Here is a 22,296-nt window from a genome sequence, read left to right as displayed (position 1 = left end):
TATGATCAACATGTATAACTACATAAGGGGTCCATATAGTGAACCTAGTGTTGAGTTATTTGCTTTAAGACCATCACAGAGGACAAGGGGGCACTCTTTACGTCTAGAGGAAAAGAGATTTTGTCTCCAAATACGGAAAGGTTTCTTCACAGTAAGAGCTGTAGAAATGTGGAATAGATTCCCTCCAGAGATGATTCTGGCCAACTCAATTGATTGCTTTTAAAAAGGCCTGGATTATTTCCTAGGTGTACATAATATAGCTGGGTACTAATATAAATAGGTAAAGTTAATCCAGGGAATATCTGATTGCCTCTCGGGGGATCAGGAAGGAATTTTTCCTCTGCTGTAGCAAATTGGATCATGCTTTGCTGGGGCTTTTTGACTTCCCCTGGATCAACTGTTGGTATAGGATTGTGTATATGGGATTGCATGGTTGTGTTTTTTTTTTTTTGTTTTTTGATTGGTGGAGCTAGATGGACTTTTTTTCAACCTGACTAACTTTGTAAGATATTGTATTCTTACAGTTGGCCCCAGCATCTGTCAGAATACTTGAACGGTGTCTGCATCTGATTGGATAATTGATAACTTTATACCCCTTCAATAAAAGTCATTTGAATTACTGAGTTTAGTCAGGCCGGTGGAGTCAACCGGGGCACCTACAGATCAGATATAGGCTGATTCATGCTGAGCCTATCAAAAGTTAAGTCATATACGGTAGTCTTCAATATGGACTTGAAAATGCTGTTAACAAACCATTATGTTGACCATACTAGAAGGCAACCTAAAGGATTTTAGGGTGCTATGTGGATGCAATCCAACCAATGAGTTACACATGATAGGAAGATTTATTTAAAAATGACTCTCATGTGCTAAAGTTCTGATTTATTTTAATGCTACTAAATGTCTTAAAGGGAATATATATTATTCCCAATGATTTTTTTAGGTATACATGTAATAGAGATAAGTGCTTGTAAATGTTTAACAGTCATTATTTCTATGTCTAGTTCATTGTTATATACAGTAAGAACATGGAAGCAACCAAATTTGTATATGTGTGCAAGGCTTGCTTCCTGTTTAGTACTGCTACACCGTGGTTGTGATTTACTGCTCCTTCTCGCAATCCAAGCCTATAAGTTGGCTGACTTATTGGAAATAATGCACTACCAATGTATTATCACCCAAAAAAACAAAACAAAAAACTCCACACAATATAGGGAAAACACACAGCTTTGCTAATTACTTACTTTGCAGTATTTTTTTAAAGCATATGGTTTTATTGTCTGAATAAAATGCATTTAAGGAAAATAAATTGCATATTTCAGAAATTGAAATGTTCCCAGCCTTTCTTAACATTTATAGTTACTAGCATATCAAGTTTTAGAGGCTTCAGTGCTCTCTGGAATGCTGCTGCTGTTTATCCTTTCCAGATTGTTGTGAAGAAACTACCTGCGGTAGCCGGTAAGCCTAAGTTATGTGTTCTGTGGGGGCTACGGCTACACTGGGGATCTTTGCTACTGAAAAATGTAACTACTCTTTGGCAGTATGCTCATCTTGCAATGCATTGAAACATGCATTGGAATCCCTTAGTAGCAAAGAGATTTAATCACTAGAGCAGCCATAGCCTCAGGCTGGCCTTCCGTAGAATTTTGTTTGAACTTTTGTACAAGGAAGTATAAAAATCAATTTTTAAATTACTTTTAGCTCAAGTACTATGTCAACGTCTCGATTCACATAGAACAAACATTCTATTTCCATATTAAGTTTGACAAGTTAATGTGCATAACACTAGTTGTACTTCTTACTATTTCATGACAGAAGCAAACTCAATGATTACAAAATAGTTTGTTATTCAACAAACAAAATGTCAACCTTATTATTTTTTTATTTTTTTTTTTATCCCTCTGGCCAAAACTGATTGTTGCATTATCTCCTTTAATTCTTAGAAAATCAAAGGAATGTTCGGAAAATGACAATTTTTTTAACAAAATTTTACAGGTGTAGTTTTTTTTTCCCCAAAAAAAGGCTTGTTTGTAGTAAGCATACATGACATGGTCTCATCAATTTCTATGGGAAAGTTGTATTTTTGGCAGCCTCAAACAGATGTGCATGCACAGTGCAAATCATTTATTTTCAAGAGAAAGGTTTTGAAGCTCTGACCAGGGCAGAACAAAGAGGATCATGGCAGAAGGTATTTCCCCTAGTGGGAAGAAATCAGGATGGTGGGGACAACTTATTATTGAAAACTTTTCAGTTGTCCTTTAAAGAATCAGCCCAAATGGAAATGTAAAAAAAATAGAAGGGGAATTTAACAATCTGCTCCTAGGTAGCAGTTATGGTTTAAAGTTCAAAGTAAAGTTTGAGTTCAAGTCCACAATATTATTTAATCACCTCACAAGATTACGAGTAAATTGTTTTATACTGGAAGCAAGGGTGCATTTATAGCCATAGCAGACCAGTGAGTGCAGTGAGTGTTTCATGCAGGTAGCAATCACATATGGCCTATACATTAGGATAAAAATAATATATTTAAAGCTTGTGAACCTAAATACAATTTTAGTGAAAACTGTTAATATAGTTTAAATCTAGAGGCGTTGCCTTTGAGATAGAGATTAGAGGGATGGGGGACCATCAACGAGTTTGCTGTGGGAATATAGTTACAGCCCTGACTTGAAGTATGGAAAACATGTATTCATAAGAATCTCAATGACTGGGTATAACTACTAATTCTTCTGTCTGCCATAAACATCAGATCTCTGACCTTTCATGTATCTGCCAATCATAGAATCTCTCACCACTACGGCATTCTATCCTGTTTCATTTAGTAGTCAGCTTTTGCTCACATACCAACAAAATGACAAAGTAAAATTATACCAGCTTCTTTTGTTTAATGTATGGTATGTTCTATTAACACTTTAACTTCATAGATGCATTGTTTTTATGATAACATGTTTTCCATTCTTGCTCTTGTAATATACATGGTTTTCCATTTCAAAAGAGCATTAAAACTGCATTTTGGTTTGCCTCAGTGACTTAAATGGTTCCAACGCTGTCATGCTCAATAAGACACAGCTGATTACATCTCCGAGATTCACCACTTGCTGGAAAGGGGAACGTCTTTTGACAGACATGCTTCCTAATGTAAGCAGAAGCCAGCAGAAATCATAGGTCAAGTGAAAATGAAGCCTTCTTCTAAGCTTTTGAAAAAGTAAAGAATCTGGAAACAGTACAAAAGTGTTGTCACTGTATTTACAATTTAAGCCATTTTCTAGTTTAGGTGTTTCTGTTTTGTGAAGCTGTGCCACTAGGAGTTGTTGCTTTGGGCAGCTATTAAAGTTTATGTTTAGCCAGTGTTTTTCATAGTTTTATATAGAATACGGCAGGTTCAAAACTCATTCATTTATTTTTGTTCTGCTCTTTGTGAAGGGGAGATTTCCCTTCCCTTTTTTTAATAATTACATTTTTATTACATTTTGAAGGTAAGTAAGAATACAAAAGTCAAGCAAATAAAATGGCAATTGTTAGCACAGAGAACAGATTGTACAATAAGTACACATCTGAAAAGTCAGAAAAACACTGATAAAGATTTTTAGCTAACAAAATGTTACTTCAGACATACTATACACTGCTCAAAAAAGTCAAGGAACACTTTTTATTTAGAGTATAGCACCAAGTCTATTAAACTCCTGGGAGGTTGACCTGGTCAGTTAAGTAGCAGAGGGTGTTCTTAATCAGTTTCAGCTGCTTTGGTGTTAAGGAAATTACCACAGGTGCACTAGATGGGTAACAATGAGATGACCTCCAAAACAGGAATGGTTTTACAGATGAGGCCACTGACATTTTTCCCCTACTCATCTTTTCTCACAGTTTTTCACTAGTTTTGCATTTGGCTACAGTCAGTCTTACTACTGGTAGCATAAGGCAACACCTGGACTCTATAGAGGTTGCACAGGCAGTCCAACTCTAAAACAGGGTAGCACATCAATACGTGCCATTGCCAGAAGGTTTTCTGTGTCATCCAGCACAGTCCCAAGAGCATGGAGGGGATTCCAGGAGACAGGCAGTTACTCTAGAAGAGCTGGACAGGGCTGTAGAAGGTCCTTAACCCATCAGCAGGACCAGTATCTGCTCCTTTGTGCAAGTAGGAACAAGATGAGCACTGCCAGAGCCCTAAAAAATAACCTCCAGCAGGCCACTGGTGTGACTCTGACCAAGCAATCAGAAACAAACTTCTTGAGGGTGGCCTGAGGACCCAACATCCTCTAGTGGACCCTGTGCTCATCGCCCAGCATCGTGAAGCTTGATTGGCATTGCTATTGAACACCAGAATTGGCAGGTACCCCACTGGCGCCCTGAGGTTTTTACAAATGAGAGCAGGTTCACCCTGAGCACATGTGACAGATGTGAAAGGGTCTGGAGAAGCCATGGAGAATGTTGTGCTGCCAGTAACATCAGTCAACATGACCGGTTTGGTGGTGGGTCAGTGATGGTCTGGGGAGGCATATCCATGGAGGGACGCACAGACCTCCACAGGCTATAAAATAGCACCCTGACTGCCATTAGTTATCAGGATAAAATCCTTGGACCCATTGTCAGACCCTACGCTGGTGCATTGGGACCTGGGCTACTCATGTGGTGAGAGTATGCAGCCAGTTCTTGGAGGATAATGGAATTGATACTATTGAATGGCCTCCTCGCTACCTAAATTTAATAGAACACCTCTGGGACATTGTGTTTCGGTCCATCTGATGCTACCAGACTGCACCTCAGTCTGTTCAGGAGCTCAGATCTGGGAGGAAATACCACAAGACACCATCCGTCATCTCATTAGAAGCATGCCCCGACATTGTCAGGTATGCATTTAAGCACGTGGGGGGCCATACAAACTACTGAGTACCACTTTGATTTGCTGCAATGAAATTTCAGCAAAATGGACTAGTCTGCTGCATCATTTTTTCACTTTGATTTTTGGGGTATCTTTGAATTCAGCCTTCTGTAGGTTAATAATTTTCATTGACATCAAACGATGTGGTATCCTTTGGTTCCTAACTAGTGTTGAGCGAACACGGACTGTATTATTCGTGTTCGTACCGAATAATTGGATTTTTTTTACCCGAACACGGACACGGACACTTTACTGTATGTTCGGGTAAAAATCCGTGTTCGGTCGTTTTATTTCCGGGTTTTGCATGCTTTGGCGCTCTTTTCATGGCGGGCTTTCAACAGCCAATCAACAATCGTTTAACTGGTGTGCCTTAAGCCATCCCAGCCATGCCTGCAAATGTCTTAGTAGCTGTGATTGGCCGTCTGAAGCATGTGACCAAGTCTTTATAAGTTCGAGGCAGCCGCCGCAGCAGCGTCATTCTGCTGCTTAGCTAAGGGACAGAGCACACATCAATGTGCTGGCTGCTGATTAGGGAAAGATAGGCAGGAAAAAACCATTTGTGTCCGGATAGAATTGAGGGACAGGTCGGAGTGTTTAGGCAGGGCGAGTTGTAGGCATTTTAGGGATAGAGTCTGCTGAATTATAGGGTCAGTGTCTTCTACAAACTACAATCGATATTGCTGTGTGGGGGGTGGGGTGAATCTGCACTCAATCCTGATCTACGATCTCTTCTCAATCCTGTTAGGGACAGAGTCTGCTGAATTTTAGGGAAACTGTGTTCTACAAACTACAATCGATATTGCTGTGTGGTGTGGGATTGGAGATAGGCAGGTGTCAGTGATCCACATCCATTTTTCTGTGTGTGAGCTGCAGTGAACACAATCTTTTTGGGCTGCAGTGAACACAATCTTTTTGGGCTGCAGTGAACACAATCTTTTTGGGCTGCAGTGAACACAATCTTTTTGGGCTGCAGTGAACACAATCTTTTTGGGGTGCAGTGAACAAAATCTTTTTGGGGTGCAGTGAACACAATCCTTTTTGGTGTGCAGTGAACACAATCTTTGTGGGGTGCAGTGAACAAAATCCTTTGTGGGGTGCAGTGAACACAATCTTTTTGGGGTGCAGTGAACAAAATCCTTTTTGGGGTGCAGTGAACAACATCCTTTTTGGGGTGCAGTGAACACAATCTTTTTGGGGTGCAGTGAACAAAATCCTTTGTGGGGTGCAGTGAACACAATCTTTTTGGGGTGCAGTGAACACAATCTTTTTGGGGTGGAGTGAACAACATCCTTTTTGGGGTGCAGTGAACAAAATCCTTTTTGGGGTGCAGTGAACAAAATCATTTTTGGGGTGCAGTGAACACAATCTTTTTGGGGTGCAGTGAACACAATCTTTGTGGGGTGCAGTGAACACAATCTTTTTGGGGTGGAGTGAACAACATCCTTTTTGGGGTGCAGTGAACAACATCCTTTTTGGGGTGCAGTGAACACAATCTTTTTGGGGTGCAGTGAACACAATCTTTGTGGGGTACAGTGAACAGAATCTTTGTGGGGTGCAGTGAACACAATCTTTGGGGGGTACAGTGAACACAATCTTTTTGGGGTGCAGTGAACACAATCTTTGTGGGGTGCAGTGAACACAATCTTTTTGGGGTGGAGTGAACAAAATCATTTTTGGGGTGCAGTGAACAACATCCTTTTTGGGGTGCAGTGATCAAAATCCTTTTTGGGGTGCAGTGAACACAATCTTTTTGGGGTGCAGTGAACAAAATCCTTTGTGGGGTGCAGTGAACAGAATCTTTGTGGGGTGCAGTGAACACAATCTTTGGGGGGGTACAGTGAACACAATCTTTTTGGGGTGCAGTGAACACAATCTTTGTGGGGTACAGTGAACAGAATCTTTGTGGGGTGCAGTGAACACAATCTTTGGGGGGTACAGTGAACACAATCTTTTTGGGGTGCAGTGAACACAATCTTTGGGGGGTACAGTGAACACAATCTTTTTGGGGTGCAGTGAACACAATCTTTGTGGGGTGCAGTGAACACAATCTTTGGGGGGGTACAGTGAACACAATCTTTTTGGGGTGCAGTGAACAACATCCTTTTAGGGTGCAGTGAACACAATCTTTGTGGGGTGCAGTGAACAACATCCTTTTAGGGTGCAGTGAACACAATCTTTGTGGGGTACAGTGAACAGAATCTTTGTGGGGTGCAGTGAACACAATCTTTGGGGGGTACAGTGAACACAATCTTTGTGAGGTGCAGTGAACACAATCTTTGTGGGGTGCAGTGAACACAATCATTGTGGGGTGCAGTGAACTCAATCTTTGTGGGGTACAGTGAACACAATCTCATACTTCTGAAGATTTGAGGGTGCTGCCTGTTCCATACTCCCCCTACTCCTCATCTAGCCTTTTAGGGGTACAAACAATAGTAATTGGGGCCTAGTGTGGTTGTGTACGTGTGATATACATACACTTTTTTTGGATCATATTTTCTATTCCGCTATTTAATCAAAAACCTTTGGGGATCAGTTAAATTGGGGGATAGTCTGTGTTGGTACGTGTGAGAGAGATCCACCTTTCCAAGTTGTTGGGGTTCATCTCATACTTCTGAAGGTTTGAGGGTGCTGCCTGTTCCATACTCCCCCTACTCCTAGCCTTTTAGGGGTACAAACAATAGTAATTGGGGCCTAGTGTGGTTGTGTACGTGTGATATACATACACTTTTTTTGGATCATATTTTCTATTCCGCTATTTAATCAAAAACCTTTGGGGATCAGTTAAATTGGGGGATAGTCTGTGTTGGTACGTGTGAGAGAGATCCACCTTTCCAAGTTGTTGGGGTTCATCTCATACTTCTGAAGGTTTGAGGGTGCTGCCTGTTCCATACCCCCCCTACTCCTCATCTAGCCTTTTAGGGGTACAAACAATAGTAATTGGGGCCTAGTGTGGTTGTGTACGTGTGATATACATACACTTTTTTTGGATCATATTTTCTATTCCGCTATTTAATCAAAAACCTTTGGGGATCAGTTAAATTGGGGGATAGTCTGTGTTGGTACGTGTGAGAGAGATCCACCTTTCCAAGTTGTTGGGGTTCATCTCATACTTCTGAAGGTTTGAGGGTGCTGCCTGTTCCATACTCCCCCTACTCCTCATCTAGCCTTTTAGGGGTACAAACAATAGTAATTGGGGCCCAGTGTGGTTGTGTACGTGTGATATACATACACTTTTTTTGGATCATATTTTCTATTCCGCTATTTAATCAAAAACCTTTGGGGATCAGTTAAATTGGGGGATAGTCTGTGTTGGTACGTGTGAGAGAGATCCACCTTTCCAAGTTGTTGGGGTTCATCTCATACTTCTGAAGGTTTGAGGGTGCTGCCTGTTCCATACTCCCCCTACTCCTCATCTAGCCTTTTAGGGGTACAAACAATAGTAATTGGGGCCCAGTGTGGTTGTGTACGTGTGATATACATACACTTTTTTTGGATCATATTTTCTATTCCGCTATTTAATCAAAAACCTTTGGGGATCAGTTAAATTGGGGGATAGTCTGTGTTGGTACGTGTGAGAGAGATCCACCTTTCCAAGTTGTTGGGGTTCATCTCATACTTCTGAAGGTTTGAGGGTGCTGCCTGTTCCATACCCCCCCTACTCCTCATCTAGCCTTTTAGGGGTACAAACAATAGTAATTGGGGCCTAGTGTGGTTGTGTACGTGTGATATACATACACTTTTTTTGGATCATATTTTCTATTCCGCTATTTAATCAAAAACCTTTGGGGATCAGTTAAATTGGGGGATAGTCTGTGTTGGTACGTGTGAGAGAGATCCACCTTTCCAAGTTGTTGGGGTTCATCTCATACTTCTGAAGGTTTGAGGGTGCTGCCTGTTCCATACTCCCCCTACTCCTCATCTAGCCTTTTAGGGGTACAAACAATAGTAATTGGGGCCTAGTGTGGTTGTGTACGTGTGATATACATACACTTTTTTTGGATCATATTTTCTATTCCGCTATTTAATCAAAAACCTTTGGGGATCAGTTAAATTGGGGGATAGTCTGTGTTGGTACGTGTGAGAGAGATCCACCTTTCCAAGTTTTTGGGGTTCATCTCATACTTCTGAAGATTTGAGGGTGCTGCATGTTCCATACTCCTCTTCCTCATCCTCCCTTTAGGGTAGGAAAAAATTTAATCGGGCCTAGTCTGTGTTTGTACGTGTGAGATACACAGTTTTTTATCCTATTCCGCTATTCAATACACACCCTTTTGGTGTAAAAAACATTAAATTGCGGCATAGTTTGCATATTTGACATTTGCATATATTGTGCCTTGTTGCGCTGTTTTGGGTACTCCACCAACATGGCCAGTGGCAATGACGCCATTCTCAGCTTAACTATCCCACTTCTATGCCTCCTTGAAAAAACAATTTGGGCGATGATGGAAGAGGATGTGGCACAGGATGAGGAGGAGGAGGAGGAGGATGAAGAGGTAACATTTCAAAGGCTTTCAGGGCAGTCATTCGCAAGGGGCTCCGAGGGTGGGTTCCTGCACACACAAACGCCAGGGACACAATTGTCCAGCAGGGGCACAGTTCTGGAGGATGAGGAGGATGAGGAGGAGGAGGAGCTGGAGGAGGAGATGGAACCATGTTCACAGCAGGGTGGCACCCAGGCCAGCTCATGGCCATCACTGGTGCGTGGCTGGGGGGATACAGAGGACACGGACGATACACCTCCCACAGAGGACAGCCTTTCGTCGCCTCTGGGCAGCCTGGCACACATGAGCGATTACATGCTGCAGTGTCTCCACAACGACCGCCGAGTTGCCCACATTCTAACTTGTGCTGATTACTGGGTGGCCACGCTGCTGGATCCCCGTTACAAGGACAACGTACCGTCCTTAATTCACTCACTGGAGCGCGATCGCAAGATGCGCGAGTACAAGCGCACGCTGGTAGACGCCATGCTGCTGGCATTCCCATCTGACAGCGGGGCCACAGTGGAAGCACAAGGCAGAGGAGGAGGAGGAGGAGGTCGCCAACGCAACCAGGGCACCGCCAGCACCTCAGAAGGCAGGGTTAGCATGGCCGAAATGTGGAAAAGCTTTGTCAGCACGCCACAACAAACAGCAGCACCAGCAGCTCAGATGGAACGTCTTAGCAGGAGGCAGCATTTTACCAACATGGTGGAGCAGTATGTGTGCACACGCCTACATGTAGTGAATGACGGGTCTGCCCCCTTCAACTTCTGGGTCTCCAAATTGGGCACATGGCCTGAGCTTGCCCTTTACGCCTTGGAGGTGCTGGCGTGCCCTGCAGCCAGTGTATTATCTGAACGGGTATTTAGCACGGCTGGGGGCGTTATAACAGACAAGCGCAGCCGCCTGTCCAGAGACAATGTGGACAAGCTCACGTTCATTAAAATGAACCAGGCATGGATCCCACGGGACTTTTCCGTACCTTATGCAGAATAGCAATGGATACCGACCTTACCCACCCATTGTTCCATTTTTGCTCTTTCTCACTCTTTTGGGGTGTACCCTCATTTAAAATTTTTGAAAAGAAGCAGTGTTGGCTACCTCGTCCTCCTCCTCAGGGCCAGATTAATGTAGGGGCTATTGGAGCTGCAGCTCCAGGCCCCTACCTTTTATATAGGCCCCGGGTTGGCCATATTCACTGTTACCGCTCTTCTGTCACTTGTAAACACAGAAGTCTGGCTTCTATGCTCGCTTCCCCAGGCAGCACCCTCAGAACCTCCCCACACAGCGTGAAGGCCGGACAAGGAGGGACAGTTGGCGATGCATGGATGTGTTTATGGGCTTCAGAGACAGCATCCCATGTTGAATTAGGCATGCATGGCTGCACCCTTCCTCCTCTGGGTGCATGGCAAGGCACGGCCCTTAAGGCCCTTCAAAATCCTCAGCACCAAGCCCATGATGCTGTTAATCCGGCCCTGGTCCTCCTCCACCGCCGCTTCCACCTACACCGCCCATAGGTGTGCGCAGCCTATTGCATTAAGGTGTGCACCCCAAAGTTGAAATACACATGCATGTGTTTGCCAGCAGGGAGAGTAATGTATCGGGGCCATGTACCTGTAGGCAAGGAGAAATAGAGCAGAGCAGGTCCCAGGGAGATCTTTCCCATCTCCTCACTGGCAATGCTATGTGCCCTAGGTGATTAGGGTGTGCCCAGGCACACCCAGCACACCCTGTGCGCACGCCTATGTCACCGCCACATCCACCACCACCTCAACCTCCCTCCTACTCCATATGGGCCTCGTCCTTCAGAGATGAAGAAGAACATTGTTTTATTTTTCTGTTTTTTTTGGTTGTTTTAAGTTATTTCCCTATCCACATTTGTTTGCAGAGCACTTGCCATGCTCTTAATTACGTTTTGCTGCCATTTGCAGCACTCTAGCCCTTTCCTTTGGTGTTTTAGAGCCATTTTAGTGCCTTAAAGTTCGGGTCCCCATTGACTTCAATGGGGTTCGGTGTCCGGGAAAAGTTCGGTAAAAGTCCGGGACACGGACCCGGACTTTTTTTTAAAGTTCGGCCGAACCCGTCGAACACGGACATCTAGGTGTCCGCTCAACCCTATTCCTAACACATTACCCAGTCCATATCAGTATAGATATTCAGCATGATATTTTTCTCCATTTAAATCTGATGTGTTCTCTTTCTAACTGCTCTGAGAGACTCTACATGTGTCTATGGGGTTGATTTACTAAAACTAAAAACCTAGAGAGTGCAAAATCTGGTGCAGCCTGTTCTTTATTAACTTCATTCTGGTAAGCTTTTATATTTAGTTGTGATTTAGCAGGAAATTCTATAAAATTAGCTGTGTTTTTATCTGCCAATATTGGTTTTAGTGTATTTTTTTGTGAATATATTGTTCTGATAATAATTTGCGCAAAAATCACAGGGCCTTGGAAATCAGAAGTACCTTATTTTCATTCTACAGGTCATGTGCTTTCAGAAAATATATGGTTTGGGGGGTCTTTTACACATTTTTAAAGCTGTAAGGGAAAAATGAAAACGTTCAGATTTTTAGAGAAATTTGGATATTTACACTTGCGTCTGTTAGATTTTCACCATTTCGCAAAAAGCGCAATTTAAAATTTACAAATATTTGTTATAAGCTGAGTTGAGGTGGAGAGTTGCACCAGATTTTGCACTCTTCAGTTTTAGCGCCCATTCAGACTGGCGCGACACGACTTGCTGGGGCGACCTGTGACCTCGGCGTGACTTGCAGGGACTTCATATAATTGAAGTCAATGCAAGTCGCCTCCAGGTCACCCCAAAGTAGTACAGGACCCTTTTTCTAAGTCGGAGCGACTTGTGTCGCTCCTATTAGAACGGGTCCTGTACTATTCAATGGCGAGCGAGCGACCGACCGCGACTTGTCAGGCGACCAAGTCGCCTGACAAGTCGCGCTAGTGTGAATGGACCCTTAGTAAATCAACCCCAATGTGTCGCAAATGAGAAGAATTATATTTAATTAACCCCTTAGCACCGGCCGCTGCAAATATGCAGCCTCTCGGGGCCTGATGCTTGGCACAGAGGAGCCTGCATATATGCGTGAATTGTTGCCGAAACAGCTTTTCCAAGAGCATGCACGCTCCCGACACAGTTGCCGACACCTGATAGCTCCCAATCGCTGCTTGTGGATCACATGACCATTGTGACAGCCAATCACTATGGTCAGGTGCTCTTAAACCCCGCCATGCCTCCCTGTGTCATAAACCTTTAAAGGGCTGGGAGGCTCTGGAGTAAAAAGAATAAATCAGGAGCCCCTATACTTCCTTACAGGATATTTTGTGCCTTTCAAAGACTTCCATAAAAACCCCACCCGATTGAATAATGTGGAACAGATCAGAACACTATACTATGTAACTCTGGGAAATAATTAACTCCAATAAGGGCAGTCATTTCTTCCAACAATGATACATTTTTACCGTAACAAAAAAATTTGTAAAAGAATAGTAATAATCATACAAAATACACCCAGTAACAAAACATAATAATTGTCTTTTTTTTCTTTGCAGCCTACATTATAGAAATGTAAAATATAATTAAATGTGTCTAGGCACATAGTACATTTTATTTGGCCTAAATAGTGATTGCTAAACAGAAGGCTTTCATTTTTGCAGGTAAAAATTTGCTAAGAACACAATGAAGCACAAAAAACACATCTATTATTTCTTGTGCAGAAACAACAAGACAATACAGTGCACCCAGAAAGTATTCACAGCGCTTCACTTTTTAAACATTTTGTTATGTAACAGCCTTATTCCAAAATAGATAAAATTATTTTTTTTCTTTAAAATTCTACAAACAATACCTCATAATGACAACGTGAAAGAAGTTTGTTTGAAATCTTTGCAAATTTATGTAAAAAAAAAATAAATAAAAAATCACTGTACATAAGTATTCACAGCCATTGCTCAATACTTTGTTAATGCACCTTTAGCACCATTTACATCCTCAAGTCTTTTTGAGTATGTTGCTTCAAGCTTGGTACACCTATTTTTGGACAGTTTTTCCTATTCTTTTTTGCGGGACCTCTTAAGCTCCATCAAGTTGGATGGGGAGCATCGGTGCACAGCCATTTTAAGGTCTCTCTAGAATTGTTCAATTGGGTTCCAATCTGGGCTCTGGCTGGGCCATTCAAGGACAGAGTTGTCCAGAAGCCACTCCATTGTTATCTTGGCTGTGTGCTTAGGGTCATTGTCCTGCTGGAAGATGAAGCTCTGCCCCAGTTTGAAGTCCAGAGCGCTCTGTAGCAGATTTTCATCAGGGATGTCTCTTTACATTGCTGCATTCATCTTTCCTTCGAACCTGACTAGTCTCCAAGTTCCTGCTGCTGGAAAAACATCCCAACAGCATGATGCTGCTACCACTGTTCTTCACTGTAGGGATACTATTGGCCAGGTGATGAGCGGTGCCTGGTTTCCTCTGGGAGTCCTTCAGGTGCCTTTTGGCAAACTCCAAGCCGGCTGTCATATGTCTTTTACTGAGGAGTGGCTTCTGTCGGGCCACTCTACCATACAATAATCAAAAAAACAGTGCTGCGCCAGATATAAAAATACACTCTCCTTCGTAATAAAATAACAAAAAGATCATATGAATATAAATAAGATATACCAAAGTGAACAAAGGTCATACATTCATGTGACAAAATTCATACTTTCATGTGGAAAAGGTATAAATAAAAAGTGTTTAAATATTGCAAATAAAGTGCATCTGTGCAAAAAGTCCCAGTGACAATTAAATCCACAGGATCCACAAGATTCCCTGCAGTTTCAAACACCTCGGTGGTGAGCAATCAGGTGCTTCTATAACCACCACCAATAAGCAATCAAGCCTCTCACCTTCCTATCTGACCCAAGAGTCACCTATGGGTCAGATAAAGCAGTTCCCTTCTGGGATATGGATGGATGAGTCAAATAGAGGTTTTTGCAGCTGACAGGCTATCCACAGGGACCAGACCAGACCACTCATATATGTTTGGAGCGACACCATCAGGCACAATAGCATGGGAGAAAAAAGAGGATCTAATGCTCTCTGTATGCTTAGAAATGGCGTTTATTTTTTCCTCCCCATGTTGTACCACTTGTATACAACCTTTCTTACTCTTGACTGTCATATTGTTGACTGTATTGTCTGATTTAAGGTCTTAAGTTTTCTGGCCCACCGTGGTGGGGCCCACTTTAGATGTTTTCCTCTTACCTAATGGAAGACTCTGTTATGTATTTGCTTTTCTGATGGTATTGCCTCTTTTAGCATTTTGCCTTACCTTACGGGAAGATTGTCTACCGTGGTTGTTTTATATGTACCATGTTGTTATTCCTCTTTGTTTGTTTCAATAAAACGTCATATTTGAAAAAAAAAGAAATGGCGTTTATTAGAAAAAAAAAAAAAAGACTCACAAAAATGGCACTTCAGCCGTGTAAGCTGTAGCAGCGGCTCAGTAAGAGCATGCAGAAACGTGATGACTCGTGACCGACAGGCTCCTGCCCCTATATGCGTTACATCGAGGCACAAAGCGCTGACTTCTTCACTAGTGTCATCATGTCCCCTTACGGGAAAGATTACAGCATCACCAAACTACAGTATACAGGTCGCTCCTTCATGGTGGCGTGATGACATCATTAAACTCTACCCTAATGCATTTCAACACTTCAACACTTCCTATGGCTTAAGTCAAGAAAATATAGAAGCTCTACTATTCCCAAAACTTAAGACCAAAGAAACCGTGCAGAAATGTAGTACTAATTTTATAACCAGATACAACACAAAACTTAAAAAAACGAAAATGACATTTAAGGCACATTTTACTGTAGTGATCCTTATCTCAAACAAACTTTACCAAGGAAACCATTTTGTACTCTTAGAAGAGCAACAATGAAACAAAGAAACATATGCTATTAATATCCTATCAAAACTATCATACCATGTGAATTTAATTATGCAACATAGCTACAATGCAGAGGTGTAACTAGAACCTTCAGGGCCCTGGTGCAAGAAACCCTGAAGGGCCCCCTTTCGTTTTTAACCCCCGGGCTTCCAGTTCTGGGAGGGCATCCATGGACATCTTCCCAGAACCCTGCCTCCCATGTGCCCCCTGGCGCGCGCATCCAGCGCACTCTGACAGCTGTATCCTTCAGACACAGCGGATCAAAGTAAAGTTCCAATTACTGCGGCCCTTTACCATGTAAAAAGCTGATCACATGTAAACAGACTTGCCGGTTATTGGCAGTCCTTTCCTCCCACGCTGTGTCTGTGTTAGGAAAGGAGAGCCATTAACCAGCAAGACTGTCAGTACATTGTTTACACTAAAATCAGAGCACTGATCATCAGTGCCCTGATTATAAGTGCCGCCTATCAGTGCAGCCTATTAGTGCCACCTATCAGTGCTCATCAATAGCGCCTATCAGTGCTGCTTATCAGTGCCACCTATTAGTGCTCATCAATGCTGCCTATCAGTGCTCATCAATATCGCCCATTAGTGCCCATCAGTGCCGCCTATCAGTGCTTATCAAGGCCACCTATCAGTGCTCATCAGTGCTGCTTATTAGTGCCACTTATCAGTGCTCATCAATGCAACCTATCAGTGCCTCCTCAGCAGGACTCTGACCTGAGAGTGTCTCTCTCATACAGCTCAGAGGCTGCACTGACAGTTCTCTCTTCTCCCTTGCATGCATGGGAGAGGAAATAGCTGATCTGCTCATTATCCTCCCGCCGCTCCCGAGTGTGCACCATCAAATGTGCATTATCAAATTCAGCTGATTAGCTTTACAGCAGCCCCCCTGGGGCCCCCAGACAGTGTCAAAACACCAGGGTCCAGTCGCAAGTGCCATTTATGCGACCCTAGTAGTTTCGCCACTGCCACAATGTCCCTGTGGTCTTCAATTTTTGGGACAGACCATAAAAAAACTGAGATCAAGAATCGGACAACACAGGAGGAACATCAAAAAAGTACATGCGCATCTCATAAATATAGCATATTATCAAAAAGTTAATTTTTTTGTATGGGCGTGGCCTATAGTCAGAATGGCCGCATAGAGGGATAGCTCTGGAAATCTGAAGCTGTGTGGGGCTCTCAGCAGGGGTTTAGACTGCATTCAACCCAGTGATCTCACCTCCCACATAAGACAGCAGCTTGGCAAGATGTCCAAAAGGAGAAATGAGCATGGCTGACCACAGAAGATAACAGTATTCTTCCTTGAGCCACACAGACAGCATGGCCAAGATGGCATCTTCAGCTGTTCACTGTCTCACAGCTGCTCTGAGGGAGAGCAGATGTCTGCACTCTCCACAAGCAGAGACACGGGTCTGGACTCCCAAGCATCCTCAGCCTCTAACTGTCCTGCCAAAAAAAGACCCAGGCTGACTTGCGAAGGTGATCCCCACTCTGAGATGAGCCCTCATAATCTTCACAATGGAGAAATAAGTTTCCACAACTCAATTGCAGCATTAGAGGTAGGAGAGAGGGTTAATCACATGGAATCTAAACTTAATGAATATGTCACAATCTTCAATTAAATACTGGATGTTCATACTGATTGTGAGGAAGATATAGATTGAATTAAAGTAAAACTTGCAGACCTAGAGGACCGCTCGAGACAAAACAATGTTAAAATGCAGGGGATTCCTGAAGCCAGATGCACCACCCTCCAAACTAATAATTGACTGCATTCATCATCTGTCCAAGTTTCCCAGCATCCCATATAAATTTCCATGAGACATCAATAAGCACAGAACAGAAAATGGGAATTCTTCAAAAATACTGTATGCAAAAATCACTGCAAAGTTTATTCCCATGGGCAATGCATTTAAAAGGCTAAAAATAAAACCTTTGTGGCTCACAGCCAAAATTAAAAAAGCTATAAATAAAAGAAAAGAGCTTCTAAAAAATATAAAAATGAAAGAACACTATGTGGAGTCCTTTAAAAAAGGATCAAAGTCTTTGCCAAATAATATAGACCTGTTAGTTTAACTTCTATAGTCGGGAAGATACTGGGGAGTTTAATAAAAGACCACATAGATGAGTTCTTGCTGGAAAAAAATATTTTAATCAACAGACAGCATGGATTCATGAAAGACAGAAGTTGTCAAAAAAAACTGGTTTATTTTTATGAGGAGGTAAGTAAAACCTTGGACAGAAGGGTGGCTGTGGACAAACTATATTTGGATTTTGCAAAAGCATGACACAGTTCCCCATACACCGCTAATGTGTAAGGTAAAGTCTACAGGCTTGGAAAGATCAGTTTGCAAATGGATAGAAATTTTACTAAAAGATAGAATTCAGAGAGTAGTGGTTAATGATTCTTACTCTGAATGGTCTAAGGTTATCAGTGGTGTACCCCAAGGTTCAGTGTTGGGACCCTTACTTTTTAATATCTTTATAAATGATATAGGGTCTGGGATTAAAAGTACCATTTCAGTCTTTCCAGATGACACCAAGCTTTGCAGTGGAATAACATCCTTACAGGATGTCTCCAACTTGCAAGCTGACCTCAATATTTCATTGGTTATGCACTTGGGGGCTAAGAATATGCATGCATCATACATACTAGGGGGAGTAGAACTGGGGGAATCCATAGCAGAGAAGGATCTGGGTGTTTCGATAAATCCTAAGTAGGGTTGAGCAAACCCGGACTGTATTGTTCGGGATCGTACCGGACTTTTGGGTATTCGGTATCCGGACCAGAACATTTCACTGTATGTTCAGGATACAGTCCGTTGTTTGGTAATGTTATTTCATGTTTTGGCGCAGTTTTAATGTTTTGGCGCGGTTTTAATGGCGCGGTTTCAACAGCTGCAAAGCAGCCAATCAGCAAGCGTTTAACTAGTGTGCCCTTAGAAGCCATCACAGCCATGCCTACTAATGGTATGACTGTGATTGGCCAGTGCAGCATGTGACCCAGCCTCTATATAAGCTGGAGTCACATAGTGCCGCGCATCACTCTGCTCTAACTATACTAGGGACAGGTTCTTGATGCTGCTGAGGGAGAGATAGGAGATTATTGTAGGAGCAGGCTGGAGATTGCTTTCAGGAAAAGAATAGGAAGAATCTTCTTTAATCAGACAGCGATCTACATTGATTCAATTGTGTGGGGGTGCAGGGCACAATCTTTTTGCCCTGACCTGAGCCCAGTGAGGAGGAGGGAGAAAAAAAAAACTTTTATCAGTCTCTTAGGTGGGCGGCGTGCAGGGGCCATGTAATGCTTTTCTAATCTGCTCTTCAAAAAGCACCAATTTAAGGGGAAAATAGTTTTTTTCAGTTTTTAGGGAAAAAGATTTATTTTTCTGTTTTTCATTCAAATGGGTTTTTTTTATTCAATAGCGGAATAGAAAAACAACAGTATCCAACCTGTTAGGCGTGCAGCGTGTAGCAGCCATGTAATGCAAGCTAAGTGCATATGTGTCTGCTTAATCTGGATTTAAAAAAGAAAAAAACTTTTTTCCTTTATATTTTACTGTGACTTACAGCATTTAGACACTGCAGTTCTAATCTGCTATTCAAAAAGCACCAATTAAGGTGACAATTATTTTTCAGTTTTCATTCATACTTTACTGTGACACTGTCATACAGCGTTTAAACACTGCTGTTCAAATATGCTCTTCAAAAATCACCAATTAAAGGGAAAAATAAAAATTATTCATTCATACGTTACAGTGAGATACACCCATTGGATACTGCTGTTGTATTCCGCTTTGCAATAAAAACTAATTTAGCGGGGAAAAAATTAAATTGCAGCCTAGTCTGTATATGTTACAGTGATACACACCCATTGGATACTGCTGTTGTATTCCGCTTTGCAATAAAAACCCATTTAGGGGAAAAAAAATTTAATTGCAGCCTAGTCTGCATATGTTACAGTGAGATACACCCATTGGATACTGTTGTTGTATTCCGCTTATCAATAAAAAACCCATTTAGGGGAAAAAAATTTAATTGCGGGCTAGTCTGCATATGTTACAGTGAGATACACCTATTAGATACTGTTGTTGTATTCCACTTTGCAATAAAAACCCATTCAGGGGAAAATAAACAAATTACGGCCTAGTCTGCATATGTTACAGTGAGATACACCCATTGGATACTGTTGTTGTATTCCGCTTATCAATAAAAAACCCATTTAGGGGAAAAAAATGTAATTGCGGGTAGTCTGCATATATTACAGTGAGATACACCCATTAGATACTGTTGTTGTATTCCACTTTGCAATAAAAACCCATTTAGGGGAAAACAATTAAATTGCAGCCTAGTCTGCATATGTTACAGTGAGATACACCCATTGGATACTGTTGTTGTATTCCGCTTATCAATAAAAACCCATTTAGGGGGGGGGAAATTGAATTGCGGGCTAGTCTGCATATGTTCCAGTGAGAAACACCCATTGGATACTGTTTTTCTATTCCACTTATCAATAAAAACCCATTTAGGGGAAAATAAACAAATTACGGCCTAGTCTGCATATGTTACAGTGAGATACACCCATTGGATACTGTTGTTGTATTCCGCTTATCAATAAAAACCAATTTAGGGAAATAAATGTAATAGCGGGCTAGTCTGCATATGTTACAGTGAGATACACCCATTGGATACTGTTGTTGTATTCCACTTATCAATAAAAACCCATTGAGGGGAAAAAAATTTAATTGCGGGCTAGTCTGCATATGTTACAGTGAGATACACCTATTGGATACTGTTGTATTGCGCTTTTGCAAAAAAAAACCCATTTAGGGGCAAAAAAAGTTCTATTCTGCTTATCAATAAATAAGTCAATAAGTCAATCAATAAGTCAATCAGTAACTCTGGTCAGCATGTGCAAGGTGGAGTTCCACCTTGTAGGAACGTCACATATGAGGCGGTGAGCTGGAAAGCCGAAGTTACGCTGCAGTGCTGACAGGCGAGCAGCAGCAGGGTGAGAACGCAGAAAGTGCGCACAGACGGCCCGCACTTTCTGCAGCAGCTCTGACATATCGGGGTAATTTTTAAGGAAGCCCTGTACCACCAAATTCAGCACATGCGCCAGGCAAGGGATGTGCGTCAAACCAGGTAGGCCCAGGGCTGCTACGAGATTTTGCCTATTATCGCACACCACCAGGCCGGGCTTGAGGCTCAGTGGCACCAACCACTCATCGGTCTGCTGTTCCATGCTCCTCCACAACTCCTGCGCGGTGTGGGGTTTTTCCCCCAAACAGGCAAGTTTTAAAACTGCCTGCTGTCGTTTACCCCTGGCTGTGCTGAAGTTGGTGGTGAAGGTGTTACGCTGACCGGATGAGGAGGCGGTAGAGGATGAGGAAGCGGAGTAGGAGGAGTTAGGAACAGGAGGCAAACTGAAGCGCCCTGCAATCCTCAGGGGTGGAAGGACATGCGCCAAACTGCTATCTGCCTCAGGCCCAGCCGCAACTGCATTTAACCAGTGTGCTGTTAGGGAGATATAATGTCCCTGACCGAGCTTACTGGTCCACGTATCGGTAGTTAGGTGGACCTTGCCACAGATGGCATTGCCCAGTGCACACCTGATTTTGTCACCCACTTGGTTGTGCAGGGAAGGGATGGCTTGCCTGGAAAAGAAGTGGTGGCTGGGCACGACGTACTGTGGGACAGCCGCCGCCACAAGGCTTTTAAAACTCCCTCTGTTTGTATGGTGGCAGGTGCCACTGTCACTACAGAGGTGGATGAAGAGGCCGAGACTGCAGCAGCAGAAGAGGAAGCAAGAGGAGCCAGAGACCTTTCTTGGTTTTTGAGGTGTCTACTCCACTGCAGCTCGTGCTTTACACTTAGATGCCTGGTCATGCAGGTTGTGCTCAGGTTGAGAAGGTTTATGCCTCGCTTCAGGCTCTGATTGCACAGCGTGCAAACCACTCATGTCCTGTCATCATCACATTGTCTGAAAAACAGCCACGCTAGGGAACTCCTTTGAGCTGGCTTTGGTGTGCTCAGTTCCTTGCTGCGTTGGGTAGTAGCAGGCATAGTGTCTAGGGCACGGCCGCTCCGGTTTTGCACCCTGCTCTCTCTTCTGCTGTGCTGGTGGCTCTGTGCGACCACCGCCTCTTCCTACAAACTACACAGTTCACCTGCATGACGTTCATTCCATGTGGGGTAGAGGACCTTATTGTCCTCCACATCATCTTCCACCCAGTCTTCACCCCTGCCCTCCTTGTCGGTCTCCACAATTCGGAATTCCGCAGTCATCAAAAAGAAGAAGAGACTGCTGACTGACTTGGGGCTCAGACTGCTTGGCTGATTTGCAAGGGGGTGAGGTGAAAGATTGATGGACATCGGATCCAGGTGCCAACTCTGAACTTTCAGCAGAAGACTGGGTGGGAGACAATGTGAAAGAACTGGAGGCACTGTCAGCAACCTAATCTACTATTGCCTGTACTTGTTCTGGCCTCAACATTTGTAGAGGCGCATTAGGCCCTGCCAAATACTGCTGCAGGTTCTGTCGCCTACTCACAGCTGAGAAAGGTGTTTCACTTGTGCGTGTAGCTGGCACAGATCAACCACATCCTCTCCTTGCAACAGTAGCTCCACCAGCAGCACCACGATCCAGCACTAACATGGTGGAGCAGTATGTGTGCACACGCCTTGAAGTATTGAATGACGGGTCTGCCCCCTTCAACTTCTGGGTCTCCAAGTTGGGTACATGGCCTGAGCTTGCCCTTTACGCCTTGGAGGTGCTGGCCTGCCCTGCAGCCAGTGTATTATCTGTACCGGTATTTAGCACGGCTGGGGGCGTTAACACAGACAAGTGCAGCCGCCTGTCCAGAGCCAATGTGGACATGCTCACATTCATTAAAATGAACCAGGCATGGATCCCACAGGACTTGTCCGTACATTGTGCAGAATAGACATGTATACCTGCCTTACCCAGCCATTGTTGTATTTGATCT

General features: G+C 43.1%; 1 protein-coding gene across 1 annotated transcript in view; it reads right to left on the bottom strand.

Annotated features, from left to right (window-relative positions):
* Positions 1 to 22,296, bottom strand: part of SLC6A11 (solute carrier family 6 member 11) — a 423,717-nt gene that overhangs the window by 106,665 nt on the left and 294,756 nt on the right. The gene's annotated exons all lie outside the window — the stretch shown is intronic.

Source organism: Pelophylax lessonae (assembly GCF_965119305.1).
Source record: "Pelophylax lessonae genome assembly, chromosome: 8".
In the NCBI taxonomy this organism is placed as follows: domain Eukaryota; kingdom Metazoa; phylum Chordata; class Amphibia; order Anura; family Ranidae; genus Pelophylax; species Pelophylax lessonae.
Note: the sequence above shows the minus strand (reverse complement) of the source record. Positions and strands in the feature narration are given on the sequence as shown.